Here is a 13,516-nt window from a genome sequence, read left to right on the forward strand (position 1 = left end):
CCAAAAGAAGGCACAGAACCTCTGTTGGTGTAGAACACTAAGCTTTTGGGACATGTTAGTCATTGTGAATTTATGAAACCTTTGAACAAGGTATTCAGGGTTTTTTTAGTTTAACTGTGAGTGACCAAAACGATGGCAAAATTTCCTTTATCTTTGGTGCTGATTTTGGTTTGTTTTAAGAAGCTTTGTTGTTACTGTGAATAATACAAGCTCTTTACTTGCTAGAAGGAAATATTTCTGTCTTGGGGTTATTTCCTTTTTAGGATGGGAAATATACAAGTTTCTGTGCTTTGATTAAAAAATCTTGTCTAGATTCTGAAACAGAGTAATGATGTGAATGATTTGTGCCATTTATGCTCTTTGATTTTCTGAAATCTTTGCCCATGCAGATCCAATTCTTTTATGCTATCCTAGTAATCCAGTGTAAAGCATATGAAACAGTCTTAGAGTATCTCTTGTCTCTTCTGTTTCTTGAGCTGCTTTTGAAAGTTTGGTTGGGAAACCTGCTCTGATTAGGAAAACTGACTAATCAAGTGTATAGAGATTCTTCAGCTACAACTGGATGAGATGCCCAAGGACAGCCAATGGGCTGGATATGCACAGGTGAGGATAACTGGTGTGGCATTCTGGAAATACTAAGTTGTTCCATTTCTCTTTATGTATTTGGAAGAACTAATTCAAATAGCAAAAGAATCAATAATTTTAAGCTTTTGCCTGAAAGAAAAGGAGGTGAACAAATCTACAAGCATTTAAAGGGTTCAAGGCTGAAAAGAGAAAGATTAATGAAATCCTAATCTTGAAGTGAAGCCTGCACAGAACTCCTGCATCTTCTTGCAATTTCTCATGGAGATTCCATAAATGTTTATTAAACAGTTTAGAAAGTAGACCTCAAAGTACTACATAATTAGAGTTGAATCCTTCGGGTAGATCTTGAAAACACTTGCTTCCTAGAAAAATTATTTTCATGGAATAATTTTGTAGCAAAGGCAGTAACTTTAGTAAACTCTGAAATTTTACTATAGGAAACACTCCTGTATGATGACTATATTAGTAATAAAGCTTGTTGAACCTGTCCAATTGAACACGGGGACCATAAATAGGAGCTTACTACCGAGATGTGGATGTTGTGTCAGACCTGAACTGTGGTAGTGGTGCTGGTGATGACTGGCTTGATTGAGTGTTCATGACAGTAACTACCACTATGTGGTCAGAAACTACATTTCAAAGAGGGATGTGGAAGCATTTTCCCCAGTTTGCTTGCCAGGTCTGGTAGTATAACCTCAGTTGTAAGATGTGTGTTATTTCTATTCAGAAAACACTAATGCAGCTATCTGGCATGAAAGTGTAAAATAAAAGACAACTGGCTTGATTATGTTGCGTTGCATTGCTACAGCTTATCTAAGGTAGGAAATAGTTTCTATCTGTTTATGTAGGCCATGGATAATGCTGGAACCTTACAGTGTCACCAAACCAAAAGTGAACACTGAGTAGCTCATTGAGGAATGGATGTGAAATGTGAAAAATGTGAAAACCACATTTTCAGTGGCTATTAAGGTGATAGTGTTGACAGCATATTATAACTTCTCTTGTTCACCAAAACCATTCCTCTGTCACCAAAAAGCAGGCTCTTGTAAAATGAAGGGAAGTCCTTATGTTACTGGCTAAGTATATGTGACTCCCCAAAGTGCTCCTTCATAGATTGTAAAGATTATAACTTCTATATCAACCCAATTAGGAAACACTTTGTAGCTTCACTTCAAATCTGATAAGCAGTGGCTGAATCCTGTTATGAAATATGTGTATATTTTATTTGGAAAAAGCTTTTGCTGGAAGAATGGCAGTGCTGGAACTTATATTTTTAGGTGATTGGTTAGGAATTTGTCTTTTGGGGGGATCGTTTTATATGGTTATTTTTATATGGTTATTTCTGGATCATTCACTGTAGTCACAGCTTAGTCCTCTGATAAGGAAGAAAGCTGTTTAAAAGCAACAGTGCTGTTTATAGGGAGTGATACCCTAGAGTATCTAGTCTGTCCTCTGCTGGAAGGTGCTGTCATAGGGATATCAGAATAAAATCTCTGCCACACCAATTCAGAGTTCACCATAAGCCTACCTTCCTTATATATGAGGTATTTCTTAGCACTTCATGGGCAAAGCTTTGTGAATAGTTATGAAAAGTGTGCATGAAATCTCTAGGAAATTTTTATTAGAATTTACACTTTCATGGGCACAGAAAATACACTTCCTCTGAGGATAGGAGCAGGAGATTCCCTTTCCTGCTATGGTCAGGAAATGTCAGAAACACTGTCTAGACAGACAACAGCAGGCATTAGAGCTCGTGATCCCAGCATAGCTACCCTTTCAACTGGAACAAACTTGTGAGGAACTGAATTTGGGTTTAGGATCCTGTTTTGTAGGGAGTACCTTATGTGCCAATACCAGTTCACTATTTCCTGCCATTGCCGTTACAAATGTTTATGTAATTCACTTTCTGTTCTCTACTGCTTTCTTTCAAACTGTCATGATAGCAAGAAGGGGAGGTTTTTTTTATTTTTTTTTTAATATTTTATTTTTTAAAAATTTTTTTAGGAAAGAAGAAAATAGTCATTTGTCACTAATTTTGAGCTGTAGGATATTAGGTTCAACCTGTTTTTAAAATCTGCATTGCAGTCAATTCAAGAAAGTGTTTCAAGTTTTGTCATTTTTAAGACTTTAGAAACACAGAGGAAAACTTGGAAATGAATGTGTATACTAGTTTGCCTTAAAATGTAGAAAGTTCAGAGATATTCAGAATAAGTCTATTAAGAAATTGGTTTTGGCTGCAGCACTGGCTTTGATGTTGTAGTCTGGGATCTGCGAAGGTTTGGTGGCTGCAGTGACTGAGGTGCTGCCTGCGGCTTGGGGATCCTGTACTGGGCTGTGCATTCTTAGCGCCTGCAGGTGAAAATAATGAACTGCAGCGCTGCTCTCTCCTTAAAATATTCTTTAGTAGCAAACTGTTCAGTCTCCTAAATGTGGGGGTTGGTCGTTTGGGGTTTATAAAAGGGGAACTGCCATGCTGTTGTATTTCCATTAGTTAAACTGAAATTGAGTTGAGTGCAGCTCTAGAGAATACCGATAGGTAAGTACATTGGACTGAAGATGCTCTGGAGGGAGGCATCTGAAGAGTGTAGCCAGAGAAAACTGCTGAGCAGCTTGCTGCCTTTGGGTTTATACAGAGGTTGCAGGAAGGACTGTTGGCTTTTAAACGGTGTTGAAGCTGGAAAGAAAATGGCTACCAGAAATTATTGTTGCTACAGTAAGAACATGGCGTGATTATTAATGTGCTGCTTTAACTACTGCTGGAAATGTTGTGTGAGATACTGCCTTGAAGTAAAAGTGTCGTTAAAGGGAACAGGTATTTTAATCCATTTAGATATAATGGATTTCATCAGGCATTGTTGTTTTAGAATGCCAACCTATTCAGTTGAGAAACTAATTTCTAGTAAATATCTTTTAAAACCTCATTACTGCCTTTTCTACACTAAAAAAATTGCTTAATGGTTTTAAATTTTAATAATAAGCATAAAAAGCTTATAAAGCATCTTGCAGGGGAAAAAATAGTAGAGAGGTACCGTTTCACAAAATATGTTGTATCTGGTAACATAGTTTTGGCTTTCTGGAATTAAGCCCTGAGTGTTTTTTCTGCATGCAGCAAAGCTTTTTTTTTAAAGATTTTTTTATATTTTGAATTTGAAATAAATATGCCCAACCTAAATCCTGTTTGAAGATTTATAAATAAGGATCAAGATACATAAATAAGGGTCAGATTATAGAGTGGAATCTACTTGGGAAACCGCATTGTATTTTATTTGATAAGGATGCAAGTGTATGCATTGTATAGTAAACTTCTTGGAAGTTTTTGATTAATAGGTTGCAGTTACATTGAGGAATATCAGAGTTAATTTATGCAGTACATCAGGAAAGGGATATGTCAAGTTCAGTGAATGTGTGAAGAATAATTGATGCATTTCTGTCTCTATCAGGATTCCACAGGTGGCAGATTGATGACAGGTATGGTCTGACAATAAACTGTGTCTGCTCTTCATCAAAGTCCCATATGTGTAATGTGTTTTATACATAGAGAAGATCTCATTTTTCTGTACTTTCTTCTTCTTTTGAGGTTTTGGTTCTCTGTTGGACTTCCTTGACTGAAAAGATACTGGATTCATTCAGTAGAGGTGGGGCTGATAAACCATTTACAGTAATGTGTGCCAAATACGCATAAGATAAAACTTCAGAGTTGTAGAAAAATGAGTAGTGTATGAAGACAGATGTTTGAACTGTAGAACAGTGTTGCTTAGTGGTACAATAATGAGGATGCACTAATTTGATGGGCACAATCTTAGTTTAAACTTTATTTTTATGCTTAACTTGGCTACTTCATGTTTTTATTAAAACTTTGTAGTTCTGGAGAAAGGAGAGGACAACATTACAAATGTGTAACATCACTGTGCAGTTTAATATTTTAAAAATAAACCTTGAAATATAAGAGGCTGCCTCAGATGTTTCTAAGAGCTTGCTTCTGTTTTCTTTAAGATAGAAAATGCATGTTTTTTACTTAAGGCTGTTGGTTCCTTAGAAAGTACTTCAGTGATCAAGCTTTCCTGGTTTGTATTTTCAGTTACTTTTCAGCTGAAAGATGGGAGGTGCAAAAAACTAAAAGTTTTTAAGGAAACGTAATCAAATTTCTTATGTGGTTGGGAAGATTTTGTGAAGGTATTTTCTGGAATGTTTTTTTGCAGTGCTTATAAGGTATGTCACTGTATTTTGAGATGCTCTTTGTGAAGTTTACATGATGGTGTATGGTGAAGGAATATACACATACACATACACACACATGTGTGCATGTGTATATATATATATTCAGACTGGGCACAGGGTGACTGTATAACTGGAAGGGTAGAGGCTGTTCCTGTACAGGTAAATGTGTTGACGAGATTTTGCTGACAGCATAATGAATGGAGACATGTTCAGAGTCAAGGATGATGCCAAGGATATATACAGTGCCATTAGTAGTTTGGAGAGGAATGGAGAAATGGTGTCATTCTGTGCTTTAAGCTTTCCCTATTTAAGAAGAGCTGTTATATTTAAGGTATATAAGTGCAGCAAATGAAGAGCTAATTCATGTGGTCAAAATGAATAGGCTGAAAGGTGACTGAAAAATGTATGGATGTTTATCTTGCAAGTGGTAGGTTGATCTGTCGCTTAAACGGGCAGAGAAATTATAAAGATGGTGAATTATTTCTCTGTAGCTTATTGCTTATGGTAAATCTCATGGTGAAGAATGCTATTCAGTGTAGTAGGGTATTGATGGACTCTAAAACTCTTAGTATCAGTGATACTAAGAATGTTGCACCCATCTTAGGTGAGAGGAGAGACTGCATTGATTGGTAACCTTCAGAAACAACATATTAGTATTTTCTCTTAAGGTCTTGAAATTCTAAGTGTTTTCAGGTCTCCCATCTTCAAACTGATGCTTCAGTTTTGTGCTTTCATGATGATTGCATTTTTGTGTTCGTTGTTATGTATTTCCTTACTGGATAATGTATGCTCAAAGTAAATAGCTCTCAAATGGTTTGTTTCCCCTTGCTTCTCTGCAGACATCTTTGCATCTTTATTGTGTGCCTGTTGTGTACATCTCTGAATGTTTGCATCTGATCTGTTTACTGATAGAGAGGAAAAATAACCTTTTCCGCCAATATGTCTTGTTAGTCCAAACTCCTGCCTACCTAGAATACTTTTCGCTGTGATGTCTTTCCAATTTTTTATTTATGGTATGCACATTTTTGAAACGATAATTAAATCTCTTGTTTGACCTAATTGATGGTTTAAACAGGGGCTCTTTTTTTTCTATTCAAGCTACTCTCTCAGACTACTTTTTTCCCTACTGTGATACTCCCATTAATGTTGCATTGAACGACTTGTAATCTTGTGTGGATTGAAACAGCTTCCCAGTCTGAGGTATGATGAGTTGTGTTCATTTACTGTGCTGTCACACGTTTCCTTGAAGTGCTTCACCGTCCCATATGGAGTGTTGTCAAAAAGCAAAACTTTCTATGAGTAGAAAAGTGAGAGGTTTCAACATTTCCACGTGAAAGCCCTACCACAGCTTTGGGAACTGTGCGTGTGGCTTTTACTGTGATGAACAGACAAAGGAAGAACTGTAAGTTCTTTGAACTATTTTCCAGATAAGTCTCAAAATCTAGCAGGAGATTCAAAATGCAAGAGGCAGTCTTCTCTCTTTTAGTCCCTTGCTTGCTTTTGTTCACTCACTGCAGATTCTTTGAAGTCAGAAGCATCTCCAGTAAAGAGACTTAAATTTTGTCTCTTTATGTTATAAAGTGTTAATCTTTTGCTTAATTTGATTTCTGGGTAATTCAGACTCCAGTATAGTACCTGTTCTCAAGTATTGCTCTTCATTACCTATTTCAAGAGGAGTGATTATTATTTTTTCTTTACAAATTTAATTTTGGTGAATGGGATTGTGGCATATATAATTCAGCTGGTTAAACTACAGTTGTAATAGCACAGATTGAGAGATTCTACAGATTCTTGAAAGGGATTAATTTTGTGGTTTTAGAAAACCTCATGTTTAAATTCAAATGATTATTTAATTTACACTGGATGTTAGTTCTAGATATTTGTGGGTACTGAATGTAGATTAAGTTGTTTTATACTTCTAAAATAGAAATCAAAGACAATCAAAGCTACTTCTGCAAACAGAAAGCAGGAAACTACATTTTGTAGAGACAAAGTCTTTGCTGACTACTTGTTTGGAAAATGGCAGTATAGGCTTGTATTTAAAGAGCTTTTCAGCTGTATCAACTCATGTAAGACTCTCATCAGCTAAGTTTTTGCCTTTTCAGTTGTCTTCTGAAATTACTTTATCCCTGATACTGTATGTACAATTTTGGCAGAAACTTCTGAGTTTTTTGTAATGGTTTTTTCTCAGTAATCTCTGCTTTCCGCTGGCTGTTAGTTCCTGCATTGATATTTAGGATTGTTAGATTTTTGTAAGATTTTAGATTTTTTTCCAGAGCTGCAACAGATATTAGAATGAAATTTGTTCCATATCCCATGCCTTGCTTTTGAATTTAATACTGGGATGGTCATATCCTAATAAATGTAGCTGCCACTCTCATCTAACTAATCAAAATTTCTAAGCCGTGAAGTGGAGATTACAGTTGCAAGCCTTTTTGCTAAGTGTGAAGCTGGTGGAATTGACTGTTAAGCCACAGTTTATATCAACAAAAATATTTTGTGTAGTACAGTTATTCTAGTCTTTGTTTCTTCCTCTTTCTTTCTCCCCACACTGGCATAATCGGCTATATGGGAAAAAGTGGTTTTGTGTTAAACAGCAACACACAACAAAACAAAAACCATTAAACCACCTAAAAGCATCCATTTGAATTACATTCCTAGCTGCAGTCATTGCAGGAGAAGGTGGTAATTAAAGGTAGTGGTCTTTGCCCAGATAGATGTAGGAATGTCAGTTATAACGCAGATCTGTTATGAAATAAGGGGCGCTTAGTAAACAAACTTAGTCATTGTGTACCTTTGCATTCTAGTGTTTCTTTAAGCTTTTCCTCAGAGGGGGGGGGTGCTGTTAGGAGATACATTATTAGCAAGAGTTTTCAGTCCATCTTCTGTTGTTTAGTATCACTGGGGGTGCATTTGTGATCTCTTTCATCTCCACCATTTCGGTTTTCTTCCACTTCCTGTACACTGCCCATATCAGAACAGGAAGCTGCTTATCACTAATCAGAAGCCTGACCAATTTACAGCAGTCGTCTTTCCCCCTCCCCCGCTGTGGTCCCCCTTCTTGCTCTTTGAATATCGAGGCCTCCCGGTGAATACATTTCTTACTCAATTCTGTGTCCCTTTTCAAGCCCTCTTTTATTACCTGGTATGGGAGAGTGACTTCCATTCTCACTTCCTTTCCTGATAATGAGAATTAAGACAGGCAAATTGAAGCAAAAGCATTTATGATGTTAAAATCTTTGCCTTTCCCTAAGGAAATTTTTGGAGAACTACCTTTCTCGAATCTGCTGGTAAAGGATGTCAGGTGCTCAGTTATTTGAAATGTCATCACCCTTTAAATTAATAGTAGGTGTTTGATTGTATTGGAGTGAGAGAAATCTTACTTGACAGCAGAAAGACCTTTGAGAAGAGATGTGAGTGCTGGTTAAGCACTGTAGGTGGGTGGCTTTAAACAATCTCGATGCTATCAATAGTTTGGGCTAAGATCTGGTGTCCTGTGGATTGTGTTGCCTTCAAGAAGATGTTTGCATGACATTGCAAGTACCGACTTCCATTGGGTGGAGCTTTGTACATCAGGGTTTGAAACCCCAAAGGGCCCTACAGAATTACTTCCCTTTTGGTGTCTTTGATGCAGGGCTACAGTGACCAGCCCTTTGGTCCTTCAGCAGTTTACTTGCTGGTGAGTGATCTCTTTGTGGAACTTGTCACCTTTCCTTCAGCTCGACAATATCCAAATTACGATGGCCCGTCTTCTCTTTTTCCTTCTCTTTCCCAATGTGCCAGATGTAGAATAACACCAGATTCATCACCAACGTTTTGTGAGCTCCTTGTGATCTGAAGAATACTGAAATGCAAGAGTACTTGCATTTAAGTTTTTTGCAAAGTGCATCTTCAATGAGTATAAGAGTAATGTCCTCTAGATAGATTGTTCACATAAAATGGGAAGTCTTACCCTGTTCTAAGGCAATTGATTGGTCCAAAGTAAAGTGTTCTGTGGAAAGGCTGTTACAGAGGTGGGTGGTATGACATTGTGCTGCTGTATCATCCCAGTGATCTGCAGTTGTCTGAGCTCAATACTTTGATGGAAAGATGGTCTGCACTTTAGTCACACGCCATGAAACCTATGTTGAGAACAGTTACTGCTAATGTTTAGTTAATTGGAAAGTTTAGGTGTGGGTGTTGAGGCCATTTTGCATGGGGGCAGAGTCGTTGTAGTTCCTAATGAGAGAAATGTTAGACTAGGGTTGTCACTCCCCAGCCAAAGTGCATAGGCTTACTGAGATGTCTGGTTTAGTGCTCATCACAATATGTGATTATGTAAAGCCATGACCATTGACTTTTTCACTTTTTGAAAGGTGTTTTGGCTCTTCCATATGGAGGCTGTTATTTTTGTGGACATAAACTGTAGCTTTACATTTCCTTTCTGTAAGATACAGTAGAGCTCCACTGCTGTTTGAAAGTCACACTTCTGCTTCTCTAAGTGCATGAAATTACTTTAAAATCTAACAAAAGAATGCTATTTTTTTTCTGTAATAAATCTTTTTTGAGAAATGAGTATGTATATTGAATAACATTCATGCATAAAGCTACAGTTTAATGTGATACTTGGCACACAATCCTGGGGCTAGGAAGAGGAGCTCAAATGCTGAATCTTCTGCTGCTTTGTATTATCCATTCAGACTTTTTTGAAAGGTCTGCCTTCCCTTACTATTTTTAATTTAGGCAAGGGGCTTTGAGACAGTTGCACATTGACTGGGGAACTCTGGATCAGAAAGGTGCGTGTGAATAAAATGAGGCAAGGACAGTGTGTGACAGTTGCTACTTCATTCAGAGTCACTTTTGATGATGCCTAAACATTTAGTCTTTATCCTTTCTGTAAAGCTCTATGCTAGTAGTTGTGTCTTCATTAGTAGACCCAGTTCGGTAGAGGTACCATACCCAAATCCATTCTTGTTTTTGTGCAGCTTCAGTTGCTTTTGGAATCTCTTCAAAATTTCCAAGTGGGAAGTGAAAAATTACCTTGTATAGTTAGTTCTGAAGATACATGAGCAAAACAAGTTTATCTGTCATTGGTCAGCTTTCATGCAGACAAATAAATTATAATTTTTAAGTGGGCCAGCTAACATTAGAATCATAAACACAACTTTGCCTTTGAAAAGGTGAGAAATTAGAAAGGCCCAGGCTTAAAGTCCTCCGACAATCTCAGGTTGATGATTTTTGCTAAAAAAATTTTTTTAGAAGCTTTCATTTGTAACCATTTCCTTTCTGTGCATCATTCCTTGTTCAGGGACCTTGAGATACCTGATTTTGAAGGCACTAGCAGCAAATGCAGAGCTTTTCTTGCCATGCAACTTATTTTCTCCTGTTCTGTCCACTGAATTTAATAGCATGTGTCTATTTCATACAACTTCTGGGTAATTTTTCTAATTAAAATGCCAATAGCTATCTTATTTGGAAATTACACTTGTTTGAGAGAAGATTACACTGGAATGTTGATACTTTTATCCTGAGATAAAAAATATAGAACACTTTTATGGCTGTGGATTTCTTACCTCCGTTTTGCCTGTCTTGTCTGATAGTCTAGGACACAAGCAGGAAACAATGACAGCTGTACAGTAAGTTATTGTTTTATTTTGCAGGTTTGTTTTAATGTGGAAGTGGATCTTACAGCATAATGTAAATTAAACAAGCAAAGGTGAGTAGGAGTTTTGTGCTGGTGGGGTTTTTTTTTCCAAAAAATGCCTTTTGCATATACTGCTAAGCCTGCAGAAAAGTGGTCAGTGAAAGTTCTCTTGAAATTTAGTATCAAGTACTACAGTAATCAGGTATCTTGATTGCTATGATATATGCAGTGTAGGTACTGTAATGGTGTAGTGTTACTTCTACAAAACCAAAAGAGGAACAAAACATATTCCCCCATTATTTAATATTATGATGATAATTGTGTTTTCCTTCCACAAATTATTATAATCAAAAAGCTATCAAGGTGTTCTGCTAGCTGTTGAGAGCCAAAATTATGAGCAATTTAAATTAACTTTGTCCTCTACATATTATTCATCTGGTTTCAAAGTTTTGAAAGTGTACTTTGCACTTTAAAAGCAGCATGTTAAACTTGAACTTGCTGTATTAATAAATAACTGCATGGGAAATTTGACCAACTATAAGAGTAGCATTTCAAGTTTTAAACAATGGAATTGCTGGAATTCCCCCCCCCCCCCCCCCCCTTTTGTCTTTGGGAACCTATTTGCAAACTATTTGCAAGACAAAGTTTATGGAGATTTACTGCTAGAATTTAAGTGTTCATTTGCAATTGCAAAGTGTCCATCTAGAAAAAATTTTCTGTAACTGACATTTTCCTCCTTCCTCCCCACCCCCTTTCTCTGTTATTTTGAGAAAAAGAATTAAGATGCTTATCTTTTTCTCTTCCATTTACTTGCTACTCTAGGAATAATTTGAGCTATAAAATTAATCTTGTCTCCATATAATTATGTGAAACGTGTACCAAATAGTTTTAAACTGTTTTAACTTGAGTCTTTCAAGAGAATCTTTAGGTAAGGCCCCACAGAATTCAATAAATTTTCTACTTTGGAGACATGGCATGATGGACTCTGCTACAGAGGCCTCTGTAACAAACCAAAGTTGTCTTCTCAAGTTTCCTGCTTGTTGTTTGACTAATGTGCCCTCTCAGAATGGAGCTGCTTGCAGTAACTTGGTATTTTGAAGAGGTGAGATCGAGATCCCATTTGCTTAAATGAGTTTGTTCCTCAATTCCAAGCTCCAGTTAATGTGTAGACTTAATACTGCCATGAAATTGTAGTATGTACATTTTAAAATAGACGTGAATTGCTTTGTTCATATCTTCTGTTCCACTAAGACTTTTTCAGAGATCTTGCTGTCAACTTTTGAAATACTGATTATTGAAGAGTGCTCTGTGGGGAATTTAAAAAAGCTCTTCTATTGAGTGTTGATCTTTTGTATAATGTATAACTGATTCAGGACTTTGATTATGAATTGTCTTCTGAACTATGAACAATTAAACATAAGCTATACTGCTGCTGTGTTATGATGCATTTACTTACGTGTAGATGTTTACTGCCTTAGCCTGACTTTGCTGGTTTCTGGAATGTGCTGCTTTGAGAAAACAAATTAATACAACTCTTCAAAAGGAAACACTTCATCTAAGGATGAGTCTAAAACAAGAATTATGGCTAGAAAAGGGACTTGAATTGACAATAAAATTCAAACTGTTCCTTGTGCCTTCTTATGCTTTTCAGTACTTAAAGCTTGCTGTTTATGCTCTGTTTCTTTTTAACGTGTTTATTATCTAATTACTGGTTTAGATGCAGAAAAGTAGTTGAAAAGTCTAACACATAGATATGAATGTGTATTTTAAGCATGAAGTCTTCTGAATGATTCTGAAGACCTTTCATCTTAATGGTGGTTTTCTGTGTTTAGTAGGAAAAAGCTGGTCTCTGAGGAGAACACCTGTAGTATTGCATTCACAGCATGAGGACAGAAAAACATGTAAAAGAATAAATGAAAACATTGTAATGACATTTGATCAGTATTGCTATTGCTTGGAGGAGATCTTGAGGTTCCCAGAGTTCAGTAAAAACGACAACTGAATAGTCAGTAGATCAATGAAATTATTGTGCTTTATTAGGGAACAAAACAAAACCCACATCCAGTTCTACAGATTTGATGTTTTATCATAGCTGTATTGCATTGCAGCGTGTGTACTGCTTCTTCTAGTTGGGTGACTGCAAAACAACAGAGCAGAGCTGAAGAAGGTTCAGAAGGGGCAGCAGGGATGACTGAAAGAGTTAATTTTCAAGAACAACCTGCATTTCCCAAGTGCCTCTGACTTCAGTCTCCACTCATGAGGGTAGTGGCTGCAGCATCTCAGAGACTTCTGAACAATGATTTTCACTCTCACACCTCAGTTCAGACTTGCCTTTTTGTGCAAGCTTATGTCCTTTAAAGCAATACCTGAAAATGTGATTTAGTTATTTGCTCAAGCATTTTTCTTGTACACTTGACCATAATGCATTTCCTGATGACTCTGCTAGTATGTTTTCCATGTAGGGGTTGTGGGGGGCTTTTTTTGTAAAGGGTTTGGAGTTTTGATCTTATAATTTCAAATCATTCACATTCCTAAGGCAAGTATAAAATATATCATATCCTGACTTTTGTAAAAAATAAAGAAATCTGTTTTACTACTTAAAAACACATAGGTGTAAAATACTGTTTGCAATCAGTGAGTGAACTTTATTGGAGTAACCGCAGTACTTGTTCTTAAAATTTCTTATTTACAGACTGCATTTCTGAACTCCACAGGAGACTGTCTCATTTTAAATACAGGGGAAAGTTTGGAAAAAACGAGCTTGGTCTCAATGTGTTAAAAGTGCAACAGGCCCCACCTCTGTGTAGCAGGATAGGTTGCAGAAGTTACATGCTTGTGCAGAATTTCCCTGTAATTGTGTACAGTGAAGTGAGGTCACATTTTAAGCATTTTAGATACCAGGCAAACCAGTCTTGTTTCTAGAATGCCTTGAATGCATTTAGTATTGCTTTACCTAAAAGTAGAAGGATGTAATTAGTGAATAATAGTACAATGAATACTGAAGGATAGGTTATATACAGAATTCTGCACAGGATAAATTTTAGGGATTTTTGTTTCTTTGGCTCTGAGAGCATCTCATAATTTTTATCT

The 13,516-nt window shown here is 36.7% G+C and overlaps 1 protein-coding gene across 14 annotated transcripts in view; it reads left to right on the plus strand.

Moving 5' to 3' along the window:
- Positions 1-13,516, plus strand: part of ZNF644 (zinc finger protein 644) — an 81,899-nt gene that overhangs the window by 38,579 nt on the left and 29,804 nt on the right. For 12 of the 14 annotated variants that reach the window (XR_004498519.1, XR_004498520.1, XM_015636043.2 and 9 more), the window contains exon 2: positions 10,443-10,498. The gene's annotated coding sequence lies outside the window, so the exon portion shown is untranslated. Of the gene's footprint in view, positions 1-4,179; positions 4,221-10,442; positions 10,499-13,516 lie in introns of those variants that run through there. The other 2 variants (XM_015636041.3, XM_033516431.1) reach the window with 2 other exon arrangements.

The sequence above is a fragment of the Parus major genome, chromosome 8, assembly GCF_001522545.3.
Source record: "Parus major isolate Abel chromosome 8, Parus_major1.1, whole genome shotgun sequence".
NCBI classification, from domain to species: domain Eukaryota; kingdom Metazoa; phylum Chordata; class Aves; order Passeriformes; family Paridae; genus Parus; species Parus major.